The sequence below is a fragment of the Parambassis ranga genome, chromosome 5 (genome assembly GCF_900634625.1).
Source record: "Parambassis ranga chromosome 5, fParRan2.1, whole genome shotgun sequence".
NCBI lineage: Eukaryota > Metazoa > Chordata > Actinopteri > Ambassidae > Parambassis > Parambassis ranga.
This window is the reverse complement of record NC_041026.1, coordinates 5082857-5094563: the sequence shown is the minus strand read 5'-3', so window position 1 is coordinate 5094563 and position 11707 is coordinate 5082857. Positions and strand designations below refer to the sequence as shown.

General features: G+C 40.4%; 1 long non-coding RNA gene across 1 annotated transcript; it reads left to right on the top strand.

Moving 5' to 3' along the window:
- Nucleotides 1-10511: 10511 nt before the first annotated feature.
- On the top strand, nucleotides 10512-11136 carry LOC114435814 (uncharacterized). The gene is made up of 3 exons (XR_003670650.1): nucleotides 10512-10608; nucleotides 10703-10987; nucleotides 11080-11136. It is a non-coding gene; the product is annotated as an uncharacterized LOC114435814 (long non-coding RNA).
- The last annotated feature ends 571 nt before the right edge of the window (nucleotides 11137-11707 follow it).

Below are 11707 nucleotides of genomic sequence, written 5' to 3'. Positions count from 1 at the left end.
GCTCTCGGAGCTCATGCTGCCATGTAGGATTCATACTGTGAGTGATTTATTCTCCACAAAGTGCCACATGATGGATGACTGTGATAAACCATGTTCTGTCTTTGTGCTTCTCTTACAGGGCTGTGCAGAGACAAACAGAACCAAACAGAAGCTTTGGTTTTGGGAATCTGTCAATCTGAACCTTGTACATTTATTTGATGTTGATATATTTCATGCTCTGAATACTGTCCTAAAAACACATGCCTCTTCTACTGTTCATGTGCTGCATCATTATTATTATTTACATCTGTTATCTTTTGTATTAAGCTCTGAATGTATCCTCATGTATCAGCACAGCTTTTTTAGCAGTGACACCAGCAGTTATTGCATATATCTAATAATCCATGATCTATTTTCAAGGATCACATTTTATCAGCTGTTCTCACTGAAAACAGATTATGAGAGTTTAAAATATGTTTTTGTTGAAATTTGGTCAGATTTACAATAAAGTTCATGTCTCCAGTGTTTCTGTTGTAATTGTATTTTTAATATGTTTCTGTGGGGTTTGTGTACATGTATGTGAAAGTGTTGGTCTGTTGTCTGTACTGGAGGAACAGGTCTTGGTGATTGTGCAGCAGTAACACAGCATGCATGTTTGGATTTGTCAGTGTAACAGTTGGTTTTTACATTTTATTTCATTCTTCACCCTGCATCAGCTCTGATTCTCATATCATTGGTAGTTCTGTGGTGGACTGTGGCTCCCCCTGCTGGCCTGCTTGGGTGAAAAACTGCACTAAAAGCCAGTGGGTGACATCAGCCCTGCTGTTGTCTGTGGTCATTGTCGCCTTTTTTCTGTTGTATGTGGGGGTCTTTCACACAGTGTAAAACTAAATGTGTGGAAAATGTGCAAGATGGTTGATACCTGTGGTCTCTGATATCATGGTTACTTTGTATATGCAGACTGTGAACAGGAAGTGTTCATGCTCTGTGGTCAAAACCTTTGCTGTGGTGTGAGTTTTGATCGGCAGAATCCCCCTTACAGCTCATTGTTTGTCTTTATATGGATATATAAATATATATAATATATGTAAATGTATATAAACATATTTGGGCAGCAGTGGCTTCCAATAACCGGAAGGTTGGTGGTTCGATCCCAACCCCTCCCTAGTCACTGTTGTGTATCCTTGGGCAAGGCACTTTACCCACATAGTCTCAGTGTACTCACTGGTGTATGGCGCTCTTTGCTGGGCCTTAAGCAGTTTCCCCATTGTGGGACTAATAAAGGTTTCTTAATTAATATTACTATGCTGGACCATGTCGTAGTGCTCTGAGCCACAGCTGCAGTGTGAGAAAGGATGCAGACGTTGATCAGACTGTCAGCATGACGTAACCAACATCTGATCTCACAGGTGTGAATGAGGAAGAACTAATTCTGTTATTCTTGGCTGTGTGAACATTCAGGAAAGAAGTCACCTCAGAGCTGGATTTTAGGTAAGGATGAGTCTGTTTTCTGAATACTTTAATATAGTTCACTGTTTTTAACATCATCTCTTTCCAACAGGTAAACCCCGACCTGTCCTCACTGAGCCTCCATCATGGCTGAGTCCTGGAGCCTCAGGAACTCTGAGCTGTGAGGTTGAACATCCACCTGCAGGATGGAGGTTCTACTGGTATAAAGCTGTTCCTGGCTGTTCCTCCAGCTCCAGTTCCAATAGCCATTTTGGACTGCGGCGGGCCTTTAGCCCTGCCTTCCTGTACTGACCCTGGAGGTTTCTGTCCAGACCCAGGTGGACCACCAGGACTGGCTTCCTGTTCAGGTCCTGGTCGGCCTAAGTCTCTGTCTCTGGTGGTTTTCTGCCCTGACCCTGGAGGGTCCATGACCCCGTCTCCACTGGCCTTCTGCCTGGGCCCTGGAGTGTCCTCATCTCTGTTTTCGGCGGCCTTCCGCCCTGACCCTGGAGGGTCCGTGACTCTGTCTCTGGTTGCCTTCCTCCCAGACCCTGGAGGGTCCACGTTCCTGTCTCCTCTGGTCTTCTGCCCAGACCCTGGAGGGTCTGCAGATCTGTGTCTGATGGCTTCCTCTCCAGACCAGGGAGGTCCACAGCTTGGACCGTTTGGACAGTGTTGGTCTCTTTTCTTTTCATTCCCCTGTGTTCCCGCCCTAATGTGTTTCACTTGTGTCTTGTTCCATAGTCTATTTTTAAGGTAGATCAGTGTCACTTCACCTGTTACTCCGGTGTTTTCCCCCGAAGTTTTGTATTATTTCTTTCTTGGGTTTTTCTTGGTTTAGTTTTGAGATTTGCAAGTAGAATCCTGCCTGTGCTTGAGTCCCTTTTCCTCAGTACCTGACAGTTACTGTCTCCAAACAATCAAGGTCAAAGTTCACAGAGCTCTGAGTGTTTTAAAGTTTGAATAAAGTTGGACTAGGTTTTTTGGTGCTTTATGTTAACTGATAACTGCTGTTCTAAAAACATACTGCTGCGTTGTAGACAGATAGCAGGCTTACCTGTGCCATCTGGGCACTAAAGACCAACCACGTCATGTTTTCTTTTGTGTAAATTACTGAACAGAGGAAGAATAGCACATAGAACACAAGTGTTACAGGCCTGACAGCAGCAGCTAGAAGTAACATTGATGTCTGATGTCTTCATATTTCTTAGTGTTTAGTCATGTTACCTTGGTAAACACTGCAGTTAGCTTGTTCTCTATAGATTCTACTCTCAGGTTAAATGATGCCTTTTATTTATTGTACTGCAAAGTTTTATTGCTCTGAACTAAAGATAAGAGAGAGAGAAACATGTTCATATGTGTGCAGAGGACAGGAAATATAACCATGTGAAACAAAGGACAGTGGACAAAGGGGAAGGAAGAGTCTTTACTCTGCATTCTGATCAGACCTTTTAAAGAAACTTCACTTCTGTCTTCAGCATTATAATTATGAATAGATAGAACTGTGCTGGATGTGAGGATGGGGCACACTTTGCTCTGTGTGCTGGACTTTTTCTGTAAGTACATTTCTGACTTGTTTCTGAAGAGTGTTTCTGAGCAGACAACCTGTATTTTTTTCCTTAACTCGTAGCCCTGCTGGCCACTTTGACACAGGATCATGAAAATTGGCACATATATGTATCACCCCAAGACTCACAAAAAAGTCTCTTGGACCCCTCCTCCAAACCCAACAGGAAGTCCGCCATTTTGACTTTTACAGCCATTACAAAGGAGATCGCTCTATTTTATGCGGTACCACCAGCATACTTCATGCAATGTAAACAAAATCTTACAGTACTGCTATGGACCCGAGTCTGAACAGTTATATATGCTAATAGGATGATACGGGCATAGCACCACCTACTGGCAACAGGAACTTTGTCTTGTAAACTTGTGTTTGCTGTAAATCTCTGGAAATGAGAGGAGACGAGAGCAAAGGAGAGGAGAGCATAGGAGAGGGGACAGCGATGGCCCCGCGGATCGCAAGGAGTGCGAGGGCCCGCAATGCTGCTTGCAGCTTTAATTATTAAATGAATTCACTTAATAAACATTTGAACATAATAACATAATCTATACTGTTGTCCAGATGAGAGACAAAACAAACTTTATGTGCTGTTGTAGTTGTTTTGTTGCTTCAGTTGTCAAATGTGTGTCTATAATTTTGTGTGTTAACTTGATATTTGTGTTTTGACTAGTTATAAATAAGCAATATTCATAATTTATATAATTTATACTTTGTGGGTAAGATTAAATCAGGAGATATGCATAAGTGGCTTCTTGTCAGAGCAGCTCTAACCACTTCTTCTGCGTGTTGACAGAATGATGAAACATCCTAAAAAGTCAAGCCACAGTCTGACAGACCACAAGAGGAAGTGGAAGTTGTTGCTCTCCACACAGAGGTGGGTTGTTGGTCAACTGTGTCACCACGGTAACGTCACATATGGTTGTGTTGCTTCTTGGAGTCTGCATCCCTGGTATGTACACCTATGTGTTTGTTTATATATATAGTGAGTTGTCCTGAGTTTACCTTTTTGACTTGAGTCTATTTTTCTTGGTGTTCAGCACAAATGCAGCTGCGGTGGGCGGGGAAGTGATACAGCAACCACCTGTCAGTTAAAGCAGTCATGCTCATAATTATGTGTAATATTAAGTCAGAAAGCAGAGGTCTGGTGTCTTTATTAACATGTAAACTAGTGTTTTAATGTCATAGTCAGGAGGTTCCAATCTTTATTTTAGTGTTCAACACAAAATTTTTGTATGGACATGCTGAAGGTTACATTTATTTCCTGTTCATACATATTACCATTAGTCAGGTCATATATGATCATATATTTACTGAAGAGTTTGTTGGTGACATTTGATGTTATAAATGTATCTCAGCAGGTCAGGATGATAACTTTGGGCCTGATTATCAGTCACACAGCTGGACTGAGCAAGATTTTCAAACTTAGAAAGGGAGGGGTATTCAGATTGACCACTAGATGTCAGTAAATCCTAACCCTGGTTATTTGTTTAGTCACAATAACTAAAACTTATTGGTTTTCATTTAGATCATTTTGTGTAATAAACTACTCAGAATATTTTTACTATTCTAAAGTTCAGGTGTTTACACACATTATGTTAAAAAATCTCTGCTTCATGTTGATGGAAGATATGAATTAGTCGTTCCTTCATTTCTCACGGCTGAAAGTAAAACATCACATTGACATCATATCATGGGTTAGTGATGGCCAAGTGACACCGACGCTCTGATACAAGCTTCCGAGTTGCAACAGCATTTATGTTGAACCACTGCTTCGAAGCTTGCTTTGGTGCGGGAAAATCAACGTGACTGATGAATCAGTGAATCACATGACTGGTTCAAATAACTCCACACTGCTTCATAACGTGAGATTTTGCTTAAACCGGCTCAGTCCAAAACAGTGGAAAAAATATTGTTTAACAATGAAAATGTTTGAATTACTATCCAGGCATATCCACAAGCTCCTACTGCAATACATACATTTATAGAATCAACTGACCGACCAATTAATCAGTCTTAACTAAAATATATGTACATCACACACCCTGGTTAGACTCATCATGTAATTAAGACACCGTGTCCTATTTCACCACTAGAGGTCACTGAAACGAAGCTTTGGATGAATGAAACCATACTCGACACAATTGATGAAGTGGTTCAATACGGCTTCATTGCTTCATTTGGACATCACGATCATGGGTAAGGATGGTCCTCTGACACCCGAGGCTCTGACACATGTGCGGTAGCTCATGAAGCAATTGCTTCGAACCACTGTGCTGAGGCTTGCTTCGGTCACGTGACTAGTGATGTTTGAACCACTTCAGGGACATTTGAAGCAGTTGAGCGCTTCGAACCGCATACGAGTCATGTGATTGGTTCGGGTTGTGTTCAGGGATAGGACATTCCTATTAATGTAGCTATATCAATAGCTATATTATGTAGCTATATCAATATATAGTAGTATAGTAGTATATAGTATATATCAGTATATAATAGTATACAGGCTTTTTTATATACTTAATCACAATTGTCAACAAAAATTGTCATTGTGTACATTTTAGTAAAAGAAATGTTATTGATCACGTTTTGGATTAATCATGACGTTTGATTAGCCCTTATTATTATTTATCCAATTCAAATGTAATTTTTTATAACAATTTCATGCAGTAAAACTGTAAATTTCATGTATTTTATTGTGTCAGCCTGAAATTATTCAACCATGTAGTGTAGTCAAACGAGACTGTGTACGGCGATTCAAATCCCAAACAATCCATGAACCAATAACACACACCGCAATTCATTTTGTTCACCACTAGATGTCCTCCTCGAGCACTGTGTTATTGAGGCCTCAAGTAATGAACCTTTTTCTTGAATCATGTGTCAAAGCTTCAACAAAGCCTCGAAAAACCATCACTAATCATGGGTCTCTCCTCAAAAATCACAGGTGTATTCGGAAATAGGTGTTTTTTCCCATTTTATTTTACCAGTCTCCAAAGTGCAGTATAAAGTGATGGAAAAACAATAACATAATAATAATAATAATACTTAAAGTTGTAATTTGAGTTCTTCAATAACTCACAAAATAATGACAAGCTCATTTACCTCCAGGAGCTGTTACCTGCCTTGTAACCATCGTCAGAGTCTCCCAGAGGAGCCACAGCACCCTCTGTTAACCCTCTTGCCCCTCCCACTGGGCTGGAGTATTTTGACTTCATACTTCTTTTACACAGGTAAGTATTTTATACCTCCCAAACACACATAGAAACCATTCAAACAATATTTCTGTTCACAGAAATACTAATTCCCACATTTACTCAATTTAAACATTATTTTTAACAAACGGAAGTCAGCTGACTAGAAGCGCGCGATATTTAAAGGGCAGGGAAACGCCGGCACGCTTTACCTGCCCACTTCCTCGTCAGGACGTCACAGCGTGACACCGCGTCGCGCCCGTGAGCGGTGCGCAGTGTAAGTATATGTGTATGGAGTTATGAGTAAAGCCACCAAGTGTGCACCTTGATTGACCGGATATTACGGTGAATACTGGCGAAGTGTTAGAGAAGGATAATATGTAGACGGAGCATGAGTGAGTAATTAACTGCTGTTCTAAAAACAGTGGCTCACTGCTGCGGTGTTGACAGACAGCAGGCTTATCTGTGCCATCTGTGCACTAGACACCTTGGTGAGACTCTGCAGTTAGCTTGTTATCTAGCCAGCAATGTATAGATGATGTATCCCAGAAACATTCACCCCATCACAGCGAATCTTTTATTGGCAGCTACTGTGCAGGCGTACTGTGCAATAAAGTATTCTAAACATGAACAGTATAGAGATCTGTTACAGTGTGTGTTGTATTTACACACATTGTCCTCTGATGGTGTTACTCTTGTTGCTGAGAAACAAACATTTGATTCCACCTTTCAGTCATTTCCTGAGTCTGAGGTCACAGCCACAAATAAACCAGCATTCTGCCACAAAGTGAGCACATGTATAGATTCTACACTGGTTAAATGATGCAGGAAATATAACCATGTGAAACTGCTGTGGGCAGAGCTGCTGTCTAAAGGTGGAGGGGCACAAAGGAAGGAAGAGTCTATACTCAGAAGCTGATGTAGGTGAGACTCTCTGATCACACCTTTTAAAGAAACGTCACTTCTGGCTTCAGCATTATAATTATGAATGCTTTTTATTTGTTGTACTGCAAAGTTTTATTGTACAACAAAATGTAATATGCTTCAATTCAACAGTCTGATGTTTTATGCATGTGCAGTAATTAAAGTACAATAACATTTATAGGGACCAGACTAAACCTTGGCAGAGAAACATGTTCATATGTGTGCAGAGGACAGGAAATGTAACCGTGTGAACCATGTGCTGTGGTCAGAGCTGCTGTCTGAAGTTGGGGCAAAGGGGAAGGAAGAGTCTATACTATGCCTTCTGATCAGACCTTTTAAAGAAACGTCACTTCTGTCTTCAGCATTATAATTATGAATAGATAGAACACTTTGTTCAGTTGTGCTGGATGTGAGGATGGGGCACACTTTGCTCTGTGTGCTGGACTTATTCTGTAAGTACATTTCTGACTTGTTGTTTCTGAAGAGTGTTTCTGAGCAGACTGGTGTCTTTATGAACGTCGGCTGCTGATATGTCTCTGTTTTACACTGAAGTCCTGCTGGATTTGGCTCCACACATCTACATTGTGTATATATAGTGTTTTAATGTTGTGATTGATCACTTTCTTTTGGTTTGATGATGTCTGATGAGGTTTTAATCTTTATTTCAGTGTTCAGCACACTCCTCTACGGACACACTGAAGGTGACAAATTATACTTTGTCTTTGTTTTTCTCTTCATTTGTATATTACACAAAGTATTTATCTCCTGTTTATCGACTTCTCAGTGTTTTATATTATATTGTGTATTAGATTGATGATTAATTTGATCACTAATTGATGTGATTAGATTACAGGGACAGATGTGTTTATCATTAAGGAGAACAAATAAGTTTGTTGTTCTTAAAAAGATGATGCAATTTATCTCGTTCCACGGCACCATACTTGCCTGCTAATCGAGCTCCTAGCATGCTAGTCTTCCTTAATAATTAATTGTTGTTCTCCATTTGATTAAATACTTTTACTAAACAGATCCTGCATAATAAACGCAGCCTGACCTCAAAGTGAGTGCACAGTTTATTTAAAGGAGCACACGTTCTCTTGATACCAAATGACAGCTGTGTTTTCTGTTCAATAGTTAAGATGCCACAAAAAGTGGAAGCAAAGTCCTAAAAGCATACGACTCCTTTAAATAAGCTAAATCAAACATTTGAATTTCTCTCGTCATGAGTGATTCAAACTTTGAGGCACGAAAGTGATTTTACAGCTTTAGTCTCTCTTGGTGTGAACACAGGGTTAAATGATATTTGGTCCTTTCACACAGCCTGTTTAAAGCTGGAGGTCTGCAGGCAGAACCTCAGGATATTGTTGTAGTCACTGTGAATAATAAATGATAGATCTGTGAGACAGGACACTGAAGTAGACACACTGTGACACTACATCACACTTCTAATTCTGTCTGCATGCTCTCTGAAACCACACGCTGGTGGCAACATCACAGTTTAGTTTGTTCATTCGAAACAAGACAACAGTCACAGAATGTGTACAAGAGTTTGATCCTTCAGTGTTTAAATATATATTTTGTAATATAACCTCCAACAGAGACTCAACATCCACAAACATGTGGTTGATGTCAAGGACACTTTATCTATAGTTATATTCAGTCTGTGTGTTTGACCCTAGATTCATCCTGATGATGCAAATACAGTTTAAATGTTTCACAGCTTTATTTTTTTTTTGTTTTGTAACATTAGTTATTTTAAGATGTACCACAGCACAACATGCATTCACATAATTATCATAGAGTTTAGTACTAACACAAACAACATGTTTGTGTTTAATCTCTTTTGTATTCTAACTGGGTGTTTTTGATTTGAACAGGTTCCATGAAGGCCTTTGTGATCCTGGAACACGGCTGGACTCAGATATTCTCTGATGAGAGGATCACCCTCATATGTTACATTGAGGGAGCTGAAGGAACTCAGTGGACGTATGACTGGAGACGAGACCCTGATCCAATATACAGTGAATACAGTGAATCCATCAGAGTTTATGGGTCTGACAGTGGAGAATACAGCTTTCGGGGTAAACACAACAATTTAACAACAGAGTGGAGTGAAGCCCTCAGATTGACTGTATCAGGTAAGCTGATCATCTTTAATCCATATAAAAGTGCTGAATTAGGTCAAATCTAACCAACAATTTAAGTGCTACTAAATACACACTAAGTGTTGTGCTGCATGTCTTCCTGTTTTCACAACAGTGTCTGAAAAGAATGAAGTGCAAAGATTTTTTTTCTGCAGTAATTCATACTCTAACCATTTACTATTTACTGTTTGACTGTTTTTACTGACTGTTTCATTTTTTCTTCCTCACTGCAGATAAACCTCAGGCCTCACTGAGAGCAGACAACACAGTCATACCAGCAGGGGGCAGCGTAACGCTGACCTGCCTTGTGGGCGTCTCTTCAGCGTGGAAGTACTACTGGTACAGACATGGCTCAGTGTATTCTCGAGGTCAACTACTATATAATCAATTAGAAACTGTCAGTGTTTCAAAAGGAGGAATCTATCAGTGTAGAGGAGGAAGAAGAGGAGGAAGAGGAGGAGTCCCAGAGTTCATCACATATTACAGCAATAAAGTCACCATTGAGGAAACTGGTGAGTTTAATAATTAGTTCTGAAATGAAACAACATGAACTTTTCAAATGTTTCATGTGTTTGTCAGTAATGAAGAAAAGAGACATTTTGTTACCAACAGAAACAAAAAACATTGATTACATGTCAGAAGCTCCTCCTGCTCTGATGATGCTGAAAAATCAGAACTTTACTTTCTTCATTTTTAGACAGGACTGATCCAAATTGCACCTCAGTTATACTAATGTTGCTTGTTACTGTGTTAATACTTCCTCTTCCTCAGCACCACTGAGCTCCATGTTTTAAATCAGAGGCTTTTGTTGCATTTCTTCCCCTTAAAGTTGGTTTTTGTGGAGTAAACCTGTCTGTCTCTCTTCAGAAGTGGACAGAGGAATATTAACAATGTTGAGCTGTTGGACTAATGAAAAACAATCACTGGAATTTATTGAATGAAATAAAATGATGTCAGCATAAAATGTAGTCAGAGTAAATACTGGGACACCAAACCACAGCACTTTGTTACAGAGCTCAGCTGTTAAAAAGATCAATATGATAAGAAATATTTAAGGTTATCACACTGTCTGCTGACTGACTGGATGTTTCTATGTGAACAGTTCCCAGTGTCACTCTGCAGCACAGCTGGCCTCAGATATTCAGTGATGAGACGATCACCCTCAGATGTGACATTCAGGGAGTTGAAGGACGTCAGTGGACGTATGAATGGAGACATGGGAGGTCCAACATTCCTTCAACATCCAATGAATACAGAATCATCAGGGCTTCTTCTGCTGAAAGTGGAGAATACAGATGTTGGGGCAGGAAAGAGAATTTATACACATTGTGGAGTAATGCCTTCACATTGTCTGTATCAGGTAAGTTTGATTAGTTCATTTTGTTTCATTGTTTTCGTTTACAACTAAATAAATTCTAATGTTTTTATACACTGTGTTCTGAACTGAACTGCAGCTAAACCAACAGCTGACCTGACTGCAGACGAGTCAGCTGTTCCAGCAGGGGGCAGTGTGACTCTGACCTGCTCTGTGAAACAGTCCTCTGGATGGAAATACTTCTGGTACAGAGATCAGAAATCCTCTGAACCTCTGACCACACAGGAGGCTGTTTCACTTTCAGACCAACAGATCAGAGTCTCAAAGGAAGGAGAGTACTGGTGCAGAGGAGGAAGAGGAGGAAGAGGAGGAGACCCACTTTACTACACAGAGTACAGCCAATCAGTGAAGATCTACAAACTTGGTGAGTTGTATGTAAGACACAATGTCTGCTGTGATCTTGTATCAGGATGAATAAAATATGAACAGATATGAACTTGTTGTGTTGTTTCAAAGCTTCAATCAGACCTGTTGTGACTCTGCAACCTAACTGGACTCAGATATATGAAGGAGAGACGATCAGTGTCAGATGTGAGATCCAAGGAGGAGACACTGAGTGGGGTTATGAATGGAAAGCACCAGACTCCAACAAACCTTCAAATCAGAATGAGTACAGGATTAGTTCTGCTTCTTCATCACACAGTGGAGCCTACAGCTGTAAGGGCTACATGAACAATGAACATACAACAACAGAGTGGAGTGATCCAGTCAGACTGACAGTATCTGACAGTAAGTGTTATTTTATTGATAAAACTCTAAATCTGCAATCTGACAGTCTGTTTTAACATCATCTCTTTCCAACAGGTAAACCCCGACCTGTCCTCACTGTGTCTCCATCATGGCTGAGTCCTGGAGCCTCAGTAACTCTGAGCTGTGAGGTTGAACATCCACCTGCAGGATGGAGGTTCTACTGGTATAAAGCTGTTCCTGGTCTGTCAAAGAACTCTTGGTCTTACAGCTATGAGCTGCTGCCTGGTAGCACTGATGGGACTGCACAGGATTCCTACATCATCCATGGACAGACACACACAGCAGCATATGTGTGCAGAGCTGGAAGAGGAGACCCAGAGTATCACTCTGATTA